This window comes from Cervus canadensis, chromosome 33 (assembly GCF_019320065.1).
Source record: "Cervus canadensis isolate Bull #8, Minnesota chromosome 33, ASM1932006v1, whole genome shotgun sequence".
Lineage (NCBI taxonomy): Eukaryota > Metazoa > Chordata > Mammalia > Artiodactyla > Cervidae > Cervus > Cervus canadensis.
Genome location: NC_057418.1, coordinates 16,115,526 through 16,125,014, shown reverse-complemented (window position 1 = coordinate 16,125,014; position 9,489 = coordinate 16,115,526).

The window sequence follows — 9,489 nt, the reverse complement described above, 5'->3', positions numbered from 1 at the left end:
TGGCAGCCCACTCCAGTATTCTTGCCTGGGAAATCCCATGGACAGAGGAGCCTGGTGGGCTACAGTCTGTGGGGTTGCAAAGAGTTGGACACGACTGAGAGGCTAAGCATACATGTGTGATTAATTTCCAATTGCTGCTGGAACAAATTAGCACAAATTTAGTGGCTGAAAACAGCACAAGTCTATTATCTTATAGTTCTGGAGGTCAGAGTCCAAAACAGGTGTCGGTGAGCTAAAATCAAGGGGTTAGCAGAGCTGTGTTCCTCCTGGAAGCTCTAGGGAAGGATTCATGTCCTTTCATATTTCAGTTTCTAGAGGCTGTGAGCCTTCTCTGACCTTTGACTCTTGTTCATCTTCAAAGGTAGCGATGACCAGTCATATGATGCCATCCCTCTGGCTCTGACTCTTCTGCATCCCTCTTCCCCATTTAAGGACTTTGTGATTACACTGGGCTCATCCAGATAATCCTAACCAATTTCCTTCTTTCTTTTGTTTTTGGCCCTGCCTTGAGACAAGGCATGGCCATAAGTTTTCCACCAAGAAGATAAGTAGCTATTGAGGCAGAATTGATACAAACAAGCAAAATACTGTGAATGAAATATCAAAATTTTAAATAAAGACAGGACCCAACCCTATACTCAAGGAAGAAGAAAGAGTAAATGAAAAAAATTCTGTTGTTCTGAAGATGAATCCATACATATAAGAACAAGTTTCAACATTTTACACAAAAGTAAGGCAACCCTGGGAGTTCCTCATTTATTATGTTGCTCAGTAGCTGATATAAAAGGATTTAGCTATGGATCTTGCCTTCAAAAACAAGCAAGAAAATTTCATAGTAGTTTTTGGAACACTGTACTGAATGTTCCATTTTCATAATTCCATTTTCCTTGCTAATGAATAGCTACATGGTTTAAATTGTAAATTTCCTGTGGAAAAAAATGAGAAAATACATAAAATATAGAGAATAAATCTCATATGGATATTCGAGGGAGACTTGTACTTTTTGGAGTGAACATTTGAGCAGTTCTGTGATCAGATAATGTGGGCTTAACTGATCTTTACAGAATGACTGATGTTCTCAAGGTATCAATACTGAAGGATGACGAGACTGTGCTGTGAAGAGAGCTGGGATGTGGCCCCATCTAGAGGCTTCCAGAGATCGCAGTCACGTGTGTGACACCTGCCACCATCTTTATTCCTTGATAAGAGATTCTACAGGTAACAGTATGAGGAAGGGGTCTCTGCTTGCTGCGTCTGTCGGGCACCTCATCTCTTCCGATGACCTCACCACTGCATACACTGGCTTCTCTATTTTGACCAGGGTGTCATGCTAGAATCTTCCATAGCAATACAGGTTTCACCTATGCAACCTCACATGCAGCTCTGGTCAGCTTTGTGACCCCATGGATGGTGGCCCGCCAGGCTCCTCTCTCCATGGGATTCCCCAGGCAAGAATACTGGAGTGGGTTGCCATGCCCTCCTCCAGGGGATCTTTCCGACTCCAGTGATCAAACCCAAGACTCTTATGTCTCCTGTGTTTGCAGGCAGGTTCTTTACCACTAGCGCCACGTGGGAAGCCCCATCTTATCAGAAGATCAGAACAGTTCTTTCTTAGACTCTGCAGGACTGACTCTTGGTCTCCTGAGTGTCTTCAGTTACTCAAGTGAATAGTCCTCAGGGCTTTAAAATGAGTAAGATCCTCTGCCTGTCTCTGTGAAAATTACTGGAGGCCTCTAGAGTCTTCCTTACCCGTCTCCAGTTCAGTTCAGTTCAGTCGCTCAGTCGTGTCTGACTCTTTGTGACCCCATGAACCGCGGCACGCCAGGCCTCCCTGTCCATCACCAACTCCTGGAGTTTACTCGTCTTACCCTTAGGTTACTACTTAGAATACCTCCACCCCAGTACTTTCCCTCCACCACTCACATGCTCCACACACTTCTCCTAACAGCACCTCTGTGCTTCTATCGTGGCTCACCTCTGTGGTTTCCTTCTCTCTTCACACCGGACCCTGCTTCTGGAGGGCAAGGGAGTTTTCTGAAGCTTCTTCAGGGCTGGCTTTGCATGCTGGGCCCCTGACATAAAGGTGCCTAACAGCAACACCCATGCTGTTGGCCTCTGTCTGAAACACATGTGCTCCCGCTGCGTGTCTACCTAATTAACTTACTCATGTTTGAGAGACCTCAGTTCTTAATTTTAATTCCCCAGGGAAGCCAGACTAGATTGGGGTTCCATGCCATATGCTGGCATAGTATTCTTTACTTCATGCTATGTACCACAATTTGCAATATTATATCTGGGTCATTTGTTCAATGTGCCTATTTCCCACTAGAGACAAAGTCATATGAGGGAAAGAACTGTCCGTTTCCTTGTGGCATCTGCTGGGCCCTGCTCAGTGCCTGCCACAGAATTGGGGCTAATGAAATATACATTCACCTAGTGAAATAAAGGTGTCATGACTAAATGAATGAAAGACTGAATAGAGTAATTCATTAATATAATAACCAGAGTCCAAGTAGCTCTCCTCAGTTTAGCATGATGGTCAAAAACACAGGCCCTAATCAATTTAGGCAAGTTCTTTAGCCTCTCTGTGCCTCTTGTCCTCATTTGCATAATGGGTATAATAAAAATACCTTATGAGGATTTAGGACTTCCCCGGTGGCTCAGCAGTAAAGAATCTGCCTGCTATGCAGGAGCCGCAGAAGACAAGGGTTCAACCCCTAGGTCGGGAAAATCCCCTAGAGGAGGGCATGGTAATCCAGTCTAGTATTCTTGCCTGGACTATTCCATGGACAGAGGAGCCTGATGGGTTACAGTCCATAGGGTTGCAAAGAGTCAGACACGACTGAAGCAACTCAGCATGCGTGCACCCATGAGGATTTAATGAAACTATATATATGTATATATAGATGGGTCGATCAACTGATAAATAGATAGAGATATAGGTAGATAGAGAAATATCTGTGTATGTATCTTTAAATACTTAGAAGAATGCCCAGCATATAGTTCTCACTAAACAGCATTTTCCAACACCTTAAAACCCCCCTCCCTGTGATCATGGAATTCTCACAGTCACCACATTCAGCCATTGCTATTCTAGAACACTTACCCTGCCTCACATTAGTATTGATGTTTTATCTAATCTCTTTGTATATTTTTAGTGCTCATTACTCTGTGTCTCTATGTTCTCCAGGCTGACTTGTCTATCAGAGTAGTGGGCACAGTGCCCAGGACCATCATACTCATAGAGACCCACAAAAATGTTTTAGCTTCTTCTAAAATCTGAAGGAAAAAAAAAAGAGATTTTAGACTAAAGAAAAATGTTTTAACATATAATATTAACATGTTTGCCTTTATCCCAGCACAGTCATAACACATATGCTTTATTTATCTATTTTATGGAGGAGGAAGGGGCCCATGAAGGCAACAGTGCCCAGGGCCCAGGAAAGTCAGAGTTCAGCATGACACCATGCACCAGAACCTTTGCTCTTCAGTGAAAAGAAATTAGAATAAAAATGCTTGTGTGACACTGCTATATGTAAAATAGATAACTAGTGAGGACCTACTGTACCGCATAGGGAACCCTGCTCAGGGCTCCGTGGTGACCCAAGTGGGAAGGAAATCCAAGGAAGAGGGGATATATGTGCACGTAGAGCCGGTTCACTTTTTGGTGCAGCAGAAACTAACACGACATTGTAAAGCAACTATACAGCCGTTCTTAAAAATGCCTGACAGCTTTCGTGGGCCATCTGAATCGTTCCTGGAAGGGCAGGCGGCTCCTGGAGAAAGCACAGCCTGGCAGGAGGTGATCCTGCTATTCTGGGTCTACCCTCCGAAAGCAAACACGCTCAGCGCTCAGCGAGAGCCCAGCTGCAGAGGAGACTCCCCTCGCCGCTCTCCTCTCTCTTCCTCAGCCTTCCCACGCCGCCCCATCCACAGGTTTCCTGCCCCCACTCACCTCTTTTCCCATCACCCCCTCATTCACTCTCCTCTAACCTGCCTAGCAGGCTTGCTCTAACATACTCTCAGCCTCCTCTTGGCTTTCAGCATTCTTCACCTCTCAGATGCGCCCCTGCGCTCCTCACATTGCTTTGTGTCTTGAGCACTGCCTCTAGGCCCCTCTTCCCCATCCCCCTCGTCCTTCTTGCCACTGGTTGTTCTTACATGTTGTCGGCTTTTCTTCACTTTGTTGTTCCTTTTGACTCTAATTTCAGGCACTCTTCATTTCCTCTGCTACCTTTTAAATTTACTATTTTTAAAGACCTCCATGCTAAGTTCTTCTTTTTTAATGCCTCCTTTCTCCCTTTTGCCCACTCCTTTTTCAGTTTTCTGTTATTTTCTTGCCTTTTTTTTTCTGCTTCCTCTTCCTCTGAAGATGTGGTCCATTCCCTCCCACCTCACCAGGGGTGTGGAAACTCCACCCTCTGCTCTGACCCACGGAAGACCACAGGAATGGAGACCTGATGTATGGTAGAGACTTCTTCCTGAACTGGTCCTCCATGCACAGATGCTAGTCAGATCATTCATTTTTTCAATGAAGACAAGCGGACTGCATATTCTGATGCTTGACCACATTTCATAAAATTACAGGGGCCACCCAAAGCCATCCAGAGGAAATGTGGCTTCTTTGTTTTGTTAATAGTCAACCTGTTTGCCTTGCAGACCAGCCTATCCCTACCCCCATGCCCCCATTACACACAGTAGTTGGTTTATGAGCAAAATTACTTGTTCATTCTGGATTACAGGGAGACAAATCCTGTAAATTAGCCTACTTAGGAAATATTTAGACTTCCTTTTGGGTGAAAAGGGCTTCCGTGGTGGCTCAGACGGTAAAGAATCTGCCTGTAATGCAGGAGACCCGGGTTCAGCTGCCAGGACTAAGCGCCATTTCAGAGAAGACCAGAGCAAGGCAGCCTTTTCAGATCCAGTCGCCTCTCATCCTGTCTGTTCACCCAGAAGCCAGGTCCAAAATACAGGTTCCCAGGGGCTTCCAGCCATGTCCACAGTGAATGGCTGTGCATCCCACTGTCCCACTGAGGAATGTTACCCCAACACTTTCGAACCGTGGTGCTGGAGAAGACTCTTGAGAGTCCCTTGGACTGCACGGAGATCCAACCAGTCCATCCTAAAGGAAATCAGTCCTGAATATTCATTGGAAGGATTCATGCTGAAGCTGAAACTCCAATACTTTGGCCACCTGGTGCAAAGAGCTGACTCATTGGGTCGCAGTGGACATGACTTAGTGACTGAATAACAACGACAAACCCCAACACTAAGCTCAGTATCTCAGATGCTTCTCCACCCCTTGCTCCTCCCTCAGCTGGCAGGCTTAGGCGCTCTCCGGGCACTAGGAAGAACTTGGAGCCCCTCCTCTTCTGGTCCCCAAGTGCCAATATTTGTCCTGTTGATGTTCCTACATGAAGCCTGAAGCTGCCATAATTCATGATCTGGTCTCTGTCGGGACTGCCTCAGCTCTCAGTGATATGCTGGAGTCCTCTAAGATACGGCTGTGAACCCCAAATCCTTGGCACAGAGGCCCCAGAGGATGACAGGAGTCAGATTTCCTGTTAGGTTCTCTGCTACTTCTGGGTCCTGTTTACATCAGGACTGGAGTATCAGGGTCCCCCAGGAAATCTGAAAACAGCACCTCCCTCCATCTAACAAGGCTCCATCTAGTTCAACCTGCCTGTCAGGCTAGAGGCTTCCTCTCAAGTCCTAAGTGGGAATTAGGACAGAAATGTCCCTCTTAGTCACCCCTTATTTATCTGACCCATATAATGATACTAGGCTACCCTTCAGTTCAGTTCAGTTGCTCAGTCATGTCCGACTCTTTGGTTAGATGAGGCTTAATGTGTGCTTTGCGTGGCTTAATTCTCAGAACAACCCTATGAGGAAGAAGTACTATTATCATTCACATCTAGCAGGTGTGGAAACTGAGGCACAGAAAGGCTGGATGACCCCGCAGGACCACAGAGCCCTGGAGAAGGGAGCCTGCACGAGCCTCCTGTGGCTGACTGTGGAATCCATGCTCTCAGACTCTGTGCTATGCTGGTCCTCGCCCGGCTCTGAGACCCCTGGCCTCTTCCCTTCATTCCTCCTTCTACTCCCTGCCCTCAGGCCAGGAAAAGTCCGGATTTTATTTCCCCAGGTCACAGCTGCCTCTACCACGAGGCCGGTTCATTTACCATATAAAGAATGGCGTGGGTTTTCAGTTTGTTTTGAACGCTTTACTTCTGCGTTTCCAAGAGAGAGGCTCCATGCAGATGTCAGCGTGGGGCAAATGTTTCACTTCTTCCATTGTCCACTTCAGAGGAATTCTGGGAACTGCCAAGACTGGTTTCTGGCAGCCACCCAACTCCCATATGGAGATCCAGAATGGATCCTCGAGAGCCTCACTCAGGCATCAGCTCCAGCCTCGGCAGTCCCTGAGGCTGTCAACAGCATGACTGCTTCCTCTGGCAGCAAGAGACGCTGGCCACGGCTGGCTGAGCTGCCTCTCCCCACTGGGAGATCAGGAGCGGTGACCATGGTAAGCACCCCGAATACCAGCAGCTCCCCAACACGTGGCTGCGGGCGCTGGTGGCCCCACCTGTTGCTACAAGGGACAGATACTTGACCCTTCTACTGTCTCCACCTGCTGCCTCCAGGTGACCTCAGACAAATGGGATGGGACTGGGGCCCCTTAACTGTGTTGCCCATTCAGGCCCAAGACTTTCCAAGATGAGCCAAACACACTTAAGACATCTGTTGTTTCTCAGATACATGGATTCTCTATCAAAACCTTTAAATACAAAGCTTAAACCCTAGGTGGTGGTGTTCTATTGCTCAATTAGCCGTAGCTTTAAGTGCTAAGGCTGTAGCTTTGTAAAGCATTATCTTATAAAATGTGACATACAATCTTGCCAATAGTGACCATGTTCTAAAATGTTTCATCCTCTCAGTCATTTAAAAAGTATATTTTGAGTAGCATCTCTTCATTTCCCAATAAATCTATTTCCTATTCATTCCAAATCCTTCATCAACGGTTCCCATCTGGCATTCTAGGATTCTTATGTTTCCTTAGGATGCTAGGGAAAGTTTCATCTATTTTCAGTACTTCCTACAGAAATTGTACTTTTATGATAAGGTCGTATTTATTAACTTAAAAAAAAATGTTCTTTGCTTTCTAGTGAAATGATAAATGACCCAGTGGCATTTATGCAGATCAGAAGGTCCGATTTGCAGTCTTTAACTGAAATATGTGCTGTGTGCTAATAAGTTGCTTCAATTATATCCGACTCTTTGTGACCCTATGGACCATAACCCACCAGGTTCCTCTGTTCATGGGATTCTCCAGGCAAGAATAGTGGAGTGAGTTGCCATTTCCTCCTCCAGGGGATCTTCCCGACCCAGGGATCAAACCTGCGTCTCTTCGTCTCCTTCATTGTCAAGCGAGTTCTTTACCACTAGTGCCAAAATACATGGAAATGTAAATAATGTATTACATGAGAAAATACATTTGTCTGGAAGATGGAAACTTTCGAAAGGTGAGGTTCACACGGGCAAAGGATGAATGATGAGAAGACTGGGCCACATGTCTCGTCACCATGGTTATGTCTACTGTCCCTCTAAGAGTTCACAATCTCCTTGTCACTGTGAAAAATACCTTTTACATTTATTATGCAAGTGTCTGTTTCAAGGGATGTCAAAGCACAGTGACTAAAGGTCCATTTTTTTGTTGTTCAAATGTGCCCCGGAGCTTCAAGGGGCCACTGAGGTACTACATCATTCTAGGATCAAAGACTAGAAAATAAAAATGATCACCCCACTTTTTCACTAGCTGGGGCTACTGCACTTGGTAATGATGTCCAGTGGATTCTCAGATTATCTTTTCCAGGATAAGAACACTGAAAAGTGTGGGAGGCCTTCGGTCAGACCGTGGTGCTGGGAAACCATCAACACTGCCTCAAGAAGGTAAATGCCTTTATACCTGGGGTGACAGGTGGCTGCTGCTGTTCCCATATCTTTGCAGAGAAAGGAGAATGGAGGCAACAGCTGCTTCGTGTCATTTTCTTCTTTGTTCTTTCATAATACTTGTTAAAAGGAAACAAGCAGCCCCAAATGGAGTCACCTGTGCTAAACCCAACCAAGACTTAATGTCAGCTAATAGCAGTTTCAGCCTCTCTCAGGAGTAGAATTTTAAATAACTCAGTCTGAAATTTCCTGGTCTGCACGAGGTAATCTGCTCCAGACCCCCTGCATTCCCATAAGGCAGGGTTCCCCAACCCCCAGACCATGGTCTGTTTTTGGTCCATGGCCTGTCAGGAACCAGGCTGTATAGCAGGAGGTGAGCAGTGGGCTAGCTAGTGAAGCTTCATCTGTATTTACAGCCACTCCTCATCACTTGCATTCCTGCCTGAGCTCTGCCTCCTGTCAGATCAGCATTGGCATTGATAAATTAAATGTAATGTGCTTGAATTGGGCTTCCCAGGTGGTGCTAGTGGTAAAGAACCCGTCTGCCAATGCAGAGGATGTAAAAGATGTGGGTTTAATCCCTTGGTTGGGAAGTCTCCAAATCACGTCTGACTCTTAGAGACCCCATGGACTGCAGCACAAGAGGCTTCCCTGTCCCTCACCAATTCCCGGAGTTTGCCCAAGTTCATATCCATTGAATCAGTGATGCCATCCAACTATTTCTAGATAGTTAGATATTCTCAGGAACTGATTTTATGATCCCAATCCTTGCATCTCTTCATAGCTAGAAAATCATTAAATCCCTCCATGGTGACATCAGCTCCTCCTGACGAGCAGAAAACCTTTTGTAAAGTAAGGGCTTGATTACACTGAACTCCCCCTTCACCAAAATCTTATATATTGACCCACTGCCTCTTCTCCCACTTCCACCAGGGGTTCCCTGGTGGCTCAGACGGTAAAGCATCTGCCTGCAATGTGGGAGACGTGGGTTCGATCCCTGGGTTGGGAGGATCCCCTGGAGAAGGAAATGGCAACTCACTCCAGTCCTCCTGCGTGGAAAATCCCATGGATGCAGGAGCCTGGTAGGCTACAGTTCATGTGGTCACAAAGAGTCAGACACAACTGAGTGACTTCACTTTCACTTTCACTGCCTCTTTGGAGCAGTCTTTCAGAGCTATTTGAGGTGTGTCTCCAGGGCTACAGTCATTTCTCTCCCAAATAAAGCTTAACTCTACACATGGACATCACCAGATACTCTATATTGATATCAGATTGATTGTATTCTTTGTAGCCAAAGATGGAGAAGCTCTACACAGTCAGCAAAAACAAGAGCAGGAGCTGATTTTGGCTCAGATCATGAACACCTTATTGCAAAATTCAGACTTAAATTTAACAACATAGGGAAAGCCTCTGACTATGCTAAATCCTTTGAGGGTGTGAATCACAACAAACTGTGGAAAATTCTTAAAATTCTTAAAGGGATACCATACCACCTTACCTGACTTCTGCAAAACCTGTATGCAGGTCAAGAAGCAACAG